At 43.9% G+C, this 13066-nt stretch overlaps 1 long non-coding RNA gene across 3 annotated transcripts in view; it reads right to left on the minus strand.

Moving 5' to 3' along the window:
• LOC125963358 (uncharacterized) overlaps nucleotides 1-13066 on the minus strand; it is a 437328-nt gene that overhangs the window by 249924 nt on the left and 174338 nt on the right. For all 3 annotated transcript variants that reach the window (XR_007475218.1, XR_007475219.1, XR_007475220.1), the window contains exon 2: nucleotides 8541-8600. This is a non-coding gene — a long non-coding RNA (uncharacterized LOC125963358). The remainder of the gene's footprint in view (nucleotides 1-8540; nucleotides 8601-13066) is intronic.

The raw sequence follows: 13066 nt of genomic DNA on the forward strand, positions 1-13066 counted from the left end.
TTTGTTTTTTAGATGTTTCAGGAAACACCACACACTTCTTCCGAGTGGCTGTTGGCAATTTAAATCCCGCCCATCAGCATAACAAGGCTCCCAGTTCTCCATGGCCTGTCCTGCCTTTCTGGATTTTACACTTTGTTCAGATGGCCCTTTTGACCCGGGGGAAGTGAGACTTCATTGTAGTGCAGATTTCCTTTGCAAGCTTGCTTGGTTGGCCAAAAATGGCGTATGCGTTTTTTCCTGAATATATTCAAGAAAAAACGCATATGCACTTTTTGTCCAAGTGCATCATTGTGGACGTTCTGCCTCTTTTCCTATGCTTTAAATGCAATTCCTGTCTACCTCCTGAAATCGCTTTCCTGCAATTCTGCCCCGCTTTCAAGTCCTCTTGGCAACCTTACTTCAGTATATTTTTGGACGATAGCTGTCATTTATAACTCGGCAGGTTTGTGAATTACAGTGCCCCTGAGCTCCTTTCTTCAACTCGCTTTCTTGTGAGCTGGCCGCAACACCGCAAGATTGCTTCAGGCCCTAATCTGGTTCCGGCACAGCACGCTGAGCCTTTGGTTAATTCCTCTTCCTGGTGGGAAATGAGAGTTATATTTGCCCGTCCAGACACCTCCAGCTAGTCTCTCATTGGTTCTCCCTATTCCTGTTCATCTTCCGCAGAAATTGCAAACTGGGCCAAACAGGAGGTTAAAGGCACTGACTCTCCAAGTCGGGAGAGTGTTAGTAAAGCGTCTGGTATATTGCACCCGAGTACCAGGGGATGAAAACTGAGACATATATGAACACGTCTCCCGATCACACGGTTGATCATACTCTGGGTTCCACATGCATGTTTTAGCTGAAGGAAGAATCCCTTAAACCTGGAGAGTTGAGACCCGTGGAATGGGTACCATGCAATATGACTTCAAAGGGTCTTCATTTGCTCACCGAACCTCTCCAGTCCTATCACTGCTGCTTTAATGTCCCTGTACACACGCTTGATTCTCTTTCAGAGACATAGTAATCTATAGCTTTTAAGATACTTACTAGTCAGGTACATTCTTAGGTGTTTAATATGGGGTGTTGAGTCCATTTCGTTGAGCAAAGAGTATCTCTTGTCTATTCCATATTTGGCTTAAGGAACTTTATCTGTGCTCATTTCAATCTCTGGTTTTATGCAGCACCCCAACTCACCTTTCCCCTTAAGCAAGCATAAGATGGTTTTCTAAATTTGAGACACTGTTCTGTTTTGTAAATCAGTTCCTGTGTAGCCAAGTTTACATTCTCTGTATTAGTGATATCTTATGATGTTTCTTTTTCTGTGTGACTTATTTCAGTTAGAATCATCATACCTGAATCCACTCATTATGCTTCTACGGGCCTGATGACATAGATGTCATTGCTGAGTGATATTGCATTGCACGTAAGTACCACAACTTCTTTATCCATTTTTCACTTTCTGTGATATTGAACTTGTACCATAAACAAGGTTTTTGTAAACAGAGCCATCCCAAACTTTGGGGTGGCTGTGTCTTTTTGATTTTAATTTCCCTAAACTATAGGACCATAAGTGGAAGTGCCCTAGGCTCTGTTTCTCAGTTTTTTAGATGTTTCAGGAAACACCATACACTTCTCCGGAGTGGCTGTTGGCAATTGACATCCCGCCCATCAGCATAACAAGGCTCCCAGTTCTCCATGGCCTGTCCTGCCTTTCTGGATTTTACACTTTTTTCAGATTTCCCTTTTGACCGGGGGAAGTGAGACTTCATTGTAGTGCAGATTTCCTGTGCAAGCTTGCTTGGTTGGCCAAAAAGGGCGTATGCGTTTTTCTCATTATATTCCTGAATATATTCAGGAAAAAACGCATACGCCCTTTTTGGCCAAGTGCATCATTGTCGACGTTCTGCCTCTTTTCCTATGCTTTCAATGCAATTCCTGTCTACCTCCTGAAATCGGTTTCCTGCAATTCTGCCCCGCTTTCAAGTCCTCTTGGCAGCCTTACTTCAGTATATTTTTGGACGATAGCTGTGATTTATAACTCTGCAGGTTTGTGAATTACAGTGCCCCAGAGCTCCTTTCTTCAACTCGCTTTCCTGTGAGCTGGCCGCAACACCGCCGGATTGCTTCAGGCCCTAATCTGGTTCCGGCACGGCACGCTGAGCCTTTGGTTAATTCCTCTTCCTGCTGGGAAATGAGAGTTAATTTTGCCCGTCCACACACATCCAGCTAGTCTCTCATTGGTTCTCCCTATTCCTGTTCATCTTCCGCAGAAATTGCAAACTGGGCCAAACAGGAGGTTAAATGCACTGACTCTCCAAGTCGGGAGAGTGTTAGTAAAGCGTCTGGAATGTTGCACCCGAGTACCAGGGGACGAGAACTGAGACATATTTGAACACGTCTCCCGATCACACGGTTGATCATACTCTGGGTTCCACATGCATGTTTTAGCTGAAGGAAGAATCCCTTAAACCTGGAGAGTTGAGACCCGTGGAATGGGTACCATGCAATATGACTTCAAAGGGTCTTCATTTGCTCACCGAACCTCTCCAATCCTATCACTGCTGCGTTTATTCCCCTGTACACACGCTTGATTCTCTTTCAGAGACATTGCCATCCATAGGTTTTAGGATACTTACTAGTCAGGTACATTCTTAGGCGTTAAATATGGGGTTTTGAGTGCATTTCGTTGAGCAAGGAGTAGCTCTTGTCTATTCCATATTTGGCTTAAGGAACTTTATCTGTGCTCATTTCAATCTCTGGTTTTATGCAGCACCCCAACTCACCTTTCCCCTTAAGCAAGCATAAGTTGGTTTTCTACATTTGAGACCCTGTTCTGTTTTGTAATCCAGTTCCTGTGTACCCAAGTTTACATTCCGTGTATTAGTGATATCTTATGATGTTTCTTTTTCTGTGTGATTATTTCAGTTAGAATCATCATACCTGAATCCACTCATTATGCTGCTACGGGCCTGATGACATAGATTTCATTGCTGAGTGATATTGCATTGTACGTAAGTACCACAACTTCTGTATCCAGTTTTCTCTTTCTGCGATATTGAACTTGTACCGTAAATGAGGTTCTTGTAAACAGAGTCGTCCCAAACTTTGGGGTGGCTGTGTGTTTTTGATTTTAATTTCCCTAATCTATAGGACCATAAGTGGAAGTGCCCTAGGCTCTGTTGCTTTGTTTTTTAGATGTTTCAGGAAACACCATACACTTCTCCCGAGTGGCTGTTGGCAATTTACATCCCGCCCATCAGCATAACAAGGCTCCCAGTTCTCCATGGCCTGTCCTGCCTTTCTGGATTTTACCCTTTTTTCAGATGGCCCTTTTGACCGGGGGGAAGTGAGACTTCATTGTAGTGCAGATTTCCGTTGCAAGCTTGCTTGGTTGGCCAAAAAGGGCGTATGCGTTTTTCTCATTATATTCCTGAATATATTCAGGAAAAAACGCATACGCCCTTTTTGGCCAATGCATCATTGTCGACGTTCTGCCTCTTTTCCTATGCTTTCAATGCAATTCCTGTCTACCTCCTGAAATCGGTTTCCTGCAATTCTGCCCCGCTTTCAAGTCCTCTTGGCAGCCTTACTTCAGTATATTTTTGGACGATAGCTGTGATTTATAACTCTGCAGGTTTGTGAATTACAGTGCCCCAGAGCTCCTTTCTTCAACTCGCTTTCCTGTGAGCTGGCCGCAACACCGCCGGATTGCTTCAGGCCCTAATCTGGTTCCGGCACGGCACGCTGAGCCTTTGGTTAATTCCTCTTCCTGCTGGGAAATGAGAGTTAATTTTGCCCGTCCACACACATCCAGCTAGTCTCTCATTGGTTCTCCCTATTCCTGTTCATCTTCCGCAGAAATTGCAAACTGGGCCAAACAGGAGGTTAAATGCACTGACTCTCCAAGTCGGGAGAGTGATAGTAAAGCATCTGTAATGTTGCACCCGAGTACCAGGGGACGAAAACTGAGACATATTTGAACACGTCTCCCGATCACACGGTTGATCATACTCTGGGTTCCACATGCATGTTTTAGCTGAAGGAAGAATCCCTTAAACCTGGAGAGTTGAGACCCATGGAATGGCTACCATGCAATATGACTTCAGAGGGTCTTCATTTGCTCACCGAACCTCTCCAATCCTATCACTGCTGCGTTTATGCCCCTGTACACACGCTTGATTCTCTTTCGGAGACATAGCAATCCATAGGTTTTAAGATACTTACTAGTCAGGTCCATTCTTAGGCGTTTAATATGGGGTGTTGAGTCCATTTCGTTGAGCAAGGAGTAGCTCTTGTCTATTCCATATTTGGCTTAAGGAACTTTATCTGTGCTCATTTCAATCTCTGTTTTTATGCAGCACCCCAACTCACCTTTCCCCTTAAGCAAGCATAAGTTGGTTTTCTACATTTGAGACACTGTTCTGTTTTGTAATCCAGTTCCTGTGTAGCCAGGTTTACATTCCGTGTATTAGTGATATCTTATTATGTTTCTTTTTCTGTGTGACTTATTTCAGTTAGAATCATCATACCTGAATCCACTCATTATGCTGCTACGGGCCTGATGACATAGATTTCATTGCTGAGTGATATTGCATTGTACGTAAGTACCACAACTTCTTTATCCATTTTTCACTTTCTGCGATATTGAACTTGTATCGTAAAAGAGTTTCTTGTAAACAGAGCCGTCCCAAACTTTGGGGTGGCTGTGTCTTTTTGATTTTAATTTCCCAAAGCTATAGGACCATAAGTGGAAGTGCCCTAGGCTCCGTTGCTTTGTTTTTTAGATGTTTCAGGAAACACCATACACTTCTCCCGAGTGGCTGTTGGCAATTTACATCCCGCCCATCAGCATAACAAGGCTCCCAGTTCTCCATGGCCTGTCCTGATTTTCTGGATTTTACACTTTTTTCAGATGGCCCTTTTGACCGGGGGAAGTGAGACCTCATTGTAGTGCAGATTTCCTTTGCAATCTTGCTTGGTTGGCCAAAAAGGGCGTATGCGTTTTTCTCAATATATTCCTGAATATATTCAGGAAAAAACGCATACGCCCTTTTTGGCCGATGCATCATTGTCGACGTTCTGCCTCTTTTCCTATGCTTTCAATGCAATTCCTGTCTACCTCCTGAAATCGGATTCCTGCAATTCTGCCCCGCTTTCAAGTCCTCTTGGCAGCCTTACTTCAGTATATTTTTGGACGATAGCTGTCATTTATAAATCTGCAGGTTTGTGAATTACAGTGCCCCTGAGCTCCTTTCTTCAACTCGCTTTCTTGTGAGCTGGCCACAACACCGCCGGATTGCTTCAGGCCCTAATCTGGTTCCGGCATGGCACGCTGAGCCTTTGGTTAATTCCTCTTCCTGCTGGGAAATGAGAGTTAAATTTGCCCGTCCAGACACCTCCAGCTAGTCTCTCATTGGTTCTCCCTATTCCTGTTCATCTTCCGCAGAAATTGCAAACTGGGCCAAACAGGAGGTTAAAGGCACTGACTCTCCAAGTCGGGAGAGTGTTAGTAAAGCATCTGGAATGTTGCACCCGAGTACCAGGGGACGAAAACTGAGACATATTTGAACACATCTCCCGATCACATGGTTGATCATACTCTGGGTTCCACATGCATGTTTTAGCTGAAGGAAGAATCCGTTAAACCTGGAGAGTTGAGACCCGTGGAATGGGTACCATGCAATATGACTTCAAAGGGTCTTCATTTGCTCACCGAACCTCTCCAATCCTATCACTGCTGCGTTTATGCCCCTGTACACACGCTTCATTCTATTTCGGAGACATAGCAATCCATAGGTTTTAAGATACTTACTAGTCAGGTACATTCTTAGGCGTTTAATATGGGGTGTTGAGTCCATTTCGTTGAGCAAGGAGTAGCTCTTGTCTATTCCATATTTGGCTTAAGGAACTTTATCTGTGCTCATTACAATCTCTGGTTTTATGCAGCACCCCAACTCACCTTTCCCCTTAAGCAAGCATAAGTTGGTTTTCTACATTTGAGACCCTGTTCTGTTTTGTAATCCAGTTCCTGTGTAGCCAAGTTTACATTCCGTGTATTAGTGATGTCTTATGATATTTCTATTTCTGTGTGACTTATTTCAGTTAGAATCATCATACCTGAATCCACTCATTATGCTGCTATGGGCCTGATGACATAGATTTCATTGCTGAGTGATATTGCATTGTACGTAAGTACCACAACGTCTTTATCCAGTTTTCACTTTCTGCGGTATTGAACTTGTACCGTAAACGAGGTTCTTGTAAACAGAGCCGTCCCAAATTTTGGGGTAGCTGTGTCTTTTTGATTTTAATTTCCCTAAGCTATAGGACCATAAGTGGAAGTGCCCTAGGCTCTGTTGCTTTGTTTTTTAGATGTTTCAGGAAACACCATACACTTCTCCCCAGTGGCTGTTGGCAATTTACATCCCGCGCATCAGCATAACAAGGTTCCCAGTTCTCCATGGCCTGTCCTGCCTTTCTGGATATTACACTTTTTTCAGATGGCCCTTTTGACCGGGGGGAATTGAGACTTCATTGTAGTGCACATTTCCTTTGCAAGCTTGCTTGGTTGGCCAAAAAGGGCATATGCGTTTTTACCTGAATATATTCAGGAAAAAACGCATATGCCCTTTTGGGCCAAGTGCATCATTGGGGAGGTTCTGCCTCTTTTCCTATGCTTTAAATGCAATTCCAGTCTACCTCCTGAAATCGGTTTCCTGCAATTCTGCCCCGCTTTCAAGTCCTCTTGGCAGCCTTACTTCAGTATATTTTTGGACGATAGCTGTCATTTATAACTCTGCAGGTTTGTGAATTACAGTGCCCCTGAGCTCCTTTCTTCAACTCGCTTTCTTGTGAGCTGGCCGCAACACCGCAGGATTGCTTCAGGCCCTAATCTGGTTCCGGCACGGCACGCTGAGCCTTTGGTTAATTCCTCTTCCTGGTGGGAAATGAGAGTTAAATTTGCCCGTCCAGACACCTCCAGCTAGTCTCTCATTGGTTCTCCCTATTCCTGTTCATCTTCCGCAGAAATTGCAAACTGGGCCAAACAGGAGGTTAAAGGCACTGACTCTGCAAGTCGGGAGAGTGTTAGTAAAGCGTCTGGAATGTTGCACCCGAGTACCAGGGGACGAAAACTGAGACATATTTGAACACGTCTCCCGATCACACGGTTGATCATACTCTGGGTTCCACATGCATGTTTTAGCTGAAGGAAGAATCCCTTAAACCTGGAGAGTTGAGACCCGTGGCATGAGTACCATGCAATATGACTTCAAAGGGTCTTCATTTGCTCACCGAACCTCTCCAATCCTATCACTGCTGCGTTTATGCCCCTGTACACATGCTTGATTCTCTTTCGGAGACATAGCAATCCATAGGTTTTAAGATACTTACTAGTCAGGTACATTCTTAGGCGTTTAATATGGGGTGTTGAGTCCATTTCGTTGAGCCAGGAGTAGCTCTTGTCTATTCCATATTTGGCTTAAGGAACTTTATCTGTGCTCATTTCAATCTCTGGTTTTATGCAGCATGCCAACTCACCTTTCCCCTTAAGCAAGCATAAGTTGGTTTTCTACATTTGAGACCCTGTTCTGTTTTGTAATCCAGTTCCTGTGTAGCCAAGTTTACATTCCGTGTATTAGTGATGTCTTATGATGTTTCTATTTCTGTGTGACTTATTTCAGTTAGAATCATCATACCTGAATCAACTCATTATGCTGCTATGGGCCTGATGACATAGGTTTCATTGCTGAGTGATATTGCATTGTACGTAAGTACCACAACTTCTTTATCCATTTTTCACTTTCTGCGATATTGAACTTGTATCGTAAAAGAGTTTCTTGTAAACAGAGCCGTCCCAAACTTTGGGGTGGCTGTGTCTTTTTGATTTTAATTTCCCTAAGCTATAGGACCATAAGTGGAAGTGCCCTAGGCTCTGTTGCTTTGTTTTTTAGATGTTTCAGGAAACACCATACACTTCTCCGGAGTGGCTGTTGGCAATTTACATCCCGCCCATCAGCATAACAAGGCTCCCAGTTCTCCATGGCCTGTCCTGCCTTTCTGGATTTTACACTTTTTTCAGATGGCCCTTTTGACCGGGGGAAGTGAGACTTCATTGTAGTGCAGATTTCCTTTGCAATCTTGCTTGGTTGGCCAAAAAGGGCGTATGCGTTTTTTCCTGAATATATTCAGGAAAAAACGCATACGCCCTTTTTGGCCAAGTGCATCATTGTCGACGTTCTGCCTCTTTTCCTGTGCTTTAAATGCAATTCCTGTCTACCTCCTGAAATCGGTTTCCTGCAATTCTGGCCCGCTTTCAAGTCCTCTTGGCAGCCTTACTTCAGTATATTTTTGGACGATAGCTGTCATTTATAACTCTGCAGGTTTGTGAATTACAGTGGCCCTGAGCTCCTTTCTTCAACTCGCTTTCTTGTGAGCTGGCCGCAACACCGCAGGATTGCTTCAGGCCCTAATCTGTTTCCGGCATGGCACGCTGAGCCTTTGGTTAATTCCTCTTCCTGGTGGGAAATGAGAGTTAAATTTGCCCGTCCAGAAACCTCCAGCTAGTCTCCCATTGGTTCTCCCTATTCCTGTTCATCTTCCGCAGAAATTGCAAACTGGGCCAAACAGGAGGTTAAACGCACTGACTCTCCAAGTCGGGAGAGTGTTAGTAAAGCATCTGGAATGTTGCACCCGAGTACCAGGGGACGAAAACGGAGACATATTTGAGAACGTCTTCCGATCACACGGTTGATCATACTCTGGGTTCCACATGCATGTTTTAGCTGAAGGAAGAATCCCTTAAACCTGGAGAGTTGAGACCCGTGGAATGGTTTCCATACAATATGACTTCAAGGGTCTTCATTTGCTCACAGAACTTCTCCAATCCTATCACTGCTGCGTTTATGTCCCTGTACACATACTTGATTCACTTTCAGAGCCATAGCAATCCATAGGTTTTAAGATACTCTACTAGTTAGGTACATTCTTATGTGTTTAATATGTGGTGCTGAGTACAATTCGTTGAGCAAGGAATAGCTCTTGTCTATTACATAATTGGCTTCAGGAACTTTATCTGTGCTCATTTCAATCTCTGGTTTTATGCAGCACCCCAACTCACCTTTCCCCTTAAGCAAGCATATGTTGGTTTTCTAAATTTGAGACCCTGTTCTGTTTTGTAATCCAGTTCCTGTGTAGCCAAGTTTACATTCGGTGTATTAGTGATATATTATGATGTTTCTTTTTCTGTGTGACTTATTTCAGTTAGAATCATCATACCTGAATCCACTCTATGCTGCTATGGGCCTGATGACATAGATTTCATTGCTGAGTGATATTGCATTGTACGTAAGTACCACAACTTCTTTATCCATTTTTCACTTTCTGCGATATTGAACTTGTACCATAAACGAGGTTCTTGTAAACAGAGCCGTCCCAAACTTTGGGGTGGCTGTGTCTTTTTCATTTTAATTTCCCTAACCTATAGGACCATAAGTGGATGTGCCCTAGGCTCTGTTGCTTTGTTTTTTAGATGTTTCAGGAAACACCATACACTTCACAATAGTGGCTGTTGGCAATTTACATCCCACCCATCAGCATAACAAGGCTCTGAGTTCTCCATGGCCGGTCCTGCCTTTCTGGATTTTACACTTTTTTCAGATGGCCCTTTTGACCGGGTGGAAGTGAGACTTCATTGTAGTGCAGATTTCCTTTGCAAGCTTGCTTGGTTGGCCAAAAAGGGCGTATGCGTTTTTTCCTGCAGGAAAAAACACGTACGCCCTTTTTGGCCAAGTGCATCATTGTCGACGTTCTGCCTCTTTTCCTATGCTTTAAATGCAATTCCAGTCTACCTCCTGAAATCGGTTTCCTGCAATTCTGCCCCGCTTTCAAGTCCTCTTGGCAGCCTTACTTCAGTATATGTTTGGACGATAGCTGTCATTTATAACTCTGCAGGTTTTTGAATTACAGTGCCCCTGAGCTCCTTTCTTCAACTCGCTTTCTTGTGAGCTAGCCGCAACACCGCATGATTGCTTCGGGCAATAATCTGGTTCCGGCACGGCAAGCTGAACCTTTGGTTAATTCCTCTTCCTGGTGGGAAATGAGAGTTAAATTTGCCCGTCCAGAGACCTCCAGCTAGTCTCTCATTGGTTCTCCCTATTCCTGTTCATCTTCCGCAGAAATTGCAAACTGGGCCAAACAGGAGGTTAAAGGCACTGACTCTCCATGTCGGGAGAGTGTTAGTTAAGCGTCTGGAATGTTGCACCTGAGTACCAGGGGACGAGATCTGAGACATATTGGAACACGTCTCCCGATCACAAGGTTGATCATACTCTGGGTTCCACATGCATGTTTTAGCTGAAGGAAGAATCCCTTAAACCTGGAGAGTTGAGACCCGTGGAATGGGTACCATGCAATATGATTTCAAAGGGTCTTAGTTTGCTCACCGAACCTCTCCAATCCTATCACTGCTGCGTTTGTGCCCCTGTACACATGCTGGATTCTCTTTCAGAGACATAGCAATCCATAGGTTTTAAGATACTTACTAGTCAGGTACATTCTTAGGCGTTTAATATGGGGTGTTGAGTCCATTTCGTTCAGCAAGGAGTAGCTCTTGTCTATTCCATATTTGGCTTAAGGAACTTTATCTGTGTTCATTTCAATCTCTGGTTTTATGCAGCACCCCAACTCACCTTTCCCCTTAAGCAAGCATAAGTTGGTTTTCTACATTTGAGACCCTCTTCTGTTTTGTAATCCAGTTCCTGTGTAGCCAAGTTTACATTCCGTGTATTAGTGATATCTTATGATGTTTCTTTTTCTGTGTGACTTATTTCAGTTAGAATCATCATACCTGAATCCACTCATTATGCTGCTACAGGCCTGATGACATAGATTTCATTGCTGAGTGATATTGCATTGTACGTAAGTACCACAACTTCTTTATCCATTCTTCCCTTTCTGTGACATTGAACTTGTACCTTAAACGAGGTTCTTGTAAACAGAGCCGTCCCAAACTTTGGGGTGGCTGTGTCTTTTTGCTTTTAATTTCCCTAAGCTATAGGACCATAAGTGGAAGTGCCCTAGGCTCTGTTGCTTTGTTTTTTAGATGTTTCAGGAAACACCATACACTTCTCCCGAGTGGCTGTTGGCAATTTATATCCCGCCCATCAGCATAACAAGGCTCCCAGTTCTCCATGGCCGGTCCTGCCTTTCTTGATTTTACACTTTTTTCAGATGGCCCTTTTGACCGGGGGGAAGTGAGACTTCATTGTAGTGCAGATTCCCTTTGCCAGCTTGCTTGGTTGGCCAAAAAGTGCGTATGCGTTTTTTCCTGAACATATTCAGGAAAAAACGCATACACCCTTTTTGGCCAAGTGCATCATTGCCGACGTTCTGCCTCTTTTCCTATGCTTTAAATGCAATTCCAGTCTACCTCCTGAAATCGGTTTCCTGCAATTCTGCCCCACTTTCAAGTCCTCTTCGTAGCCTTACTTCAGTATATTTGTGGACGATAGCTGTCATTTATGACTCTGCAGGTTTGTGAATTACAGTGCCCCTGAGCTCCTTTCTTCAACTCGCTTTCTTGTGAGCTGGCCGCAACACCGCAGGATTGCTTCAGGCCCTTATCTTGTTCCGGCATGGCACGCTGAGCCTTTGGTTAATTCCTCTTCCTGGTGGGAAATGAGAGTTAAGTTTTTCCGTCCAGACACCTCCAGCTAGTCTCTCATTGGTCCTCCCTATTCCTGTTCATCTTCCGCAGAAATTGCAAACTGGGCCAAACAGGAGGTTCAAGGCACTGACTCACCAAGTCGGGAGAGTGTTAGTAAAGCGTCTGGAATGTTGTACCCGAGTACCAGGGGACGAAAACGGAGACATAGTAGAACACGTCTCCCGATCACATGGTTGATCATACTCTGGGTTCCACATGCATGTTTTAGCTGAAGGAAGAATCCCTTAAACCTGGAGAGTTGAGACCCGTGGAATGGGTACCATGCAATATGACTTCAAAGGGTCTTCGTTTGCTCACTGAACCTCTCCAATCCTATCACTGCTGCGTTTATGCCACTGTACACATGCTGGATTCTCTTTCAGAGACATAGCAATACATAGGTTTTAAGATACTTACTAGTCAGGTACATTATTAGTCGTTAAATATGGGGTGTTGAGTCCATCTCGTTGAGGAAGGAGTAGCTCTTGTATGTTACATATTAGGCTTAAGGAACTTTATCTGTGCTCATTTCAATCTCTGGTTTTATGCAGCACCCCAACTCACCTTTCCCCTTAAGCAAGCATAAGTTGGTTTTCTGAATTTGAGACCCTGTTCTGTTTTGTAATCCAGTTCCTGTGTAGGCAACTTTACATTCTGTGTATTAGTGACATCTTATGATGTTTCTTTTTCTGTGTGACTTATTTCAGTTAGAATCATCATACCTGAATCCACTCATTATGCTGCTACGGGCCTGATGACATAGATTTCATTCCTGAGTGATATTGCATTGTACGTAAGTACCGCAACTTCTTCATCCATTTTTCGCTTTCTGCGATATTGAACTTGTACCGTAAACGAGGTTCTTATAAACAGAGCCATCCCAAATTTTGGGGTGGCTGTGTCGTTTTGATTTTAATTTCCCTAACCTATAGGACCATAAGTGGAAGTGCCCTAGGCTCTGTTGCTTTGTTTTTTATTTGTTTCAGGAAACACCATACACTTCTCCCGAGTGGCTGTTGGCAATTTACATCCTGCCCATCAGCATAACAAGGCTCCCAGTTCTCCATGGCCTCTCCTGCCTTTCTGGATTTTACACTTTTTTCAGATGGCCCTTTTGACCCGGGGGAAGTGAGACTTCATTGTAGTGCAGATTTCCTTTGCAAAATTGCTTGGTTGACCAAAAAGGGCGTATGCGTGTTTTCCTGAATATATTCAGGAAAAATCGCATACGCCCTTTTTGGCCAAGTGCATCATTGTCCACGTTCTGCCTCTTTTCCTATGCTTTAAATGCAATTCCAGTCTACCTCCTGAAATCGGTTTCCTGCAATTCTGCCCCGCTTTCAAGTCCTCTTGGCAGCCTTACTTCAGTATATTTTT

Source organism: Orcinus orca, unplaced genomic scaffold, assembly GCF_937001465.1.
Source record: "Orcinus orca unplaced genomic scaffold, mOrcOrc1.1 scaffold_134, whole genome shotgun sequence".
Classification (NCBI taxonomy): domain Eukaryota; kingdom Metazoa; phylum Chordata; class Mammalia; order Artiodactyla; family Delphinidae; genus Orcinus; species Orcinus orca.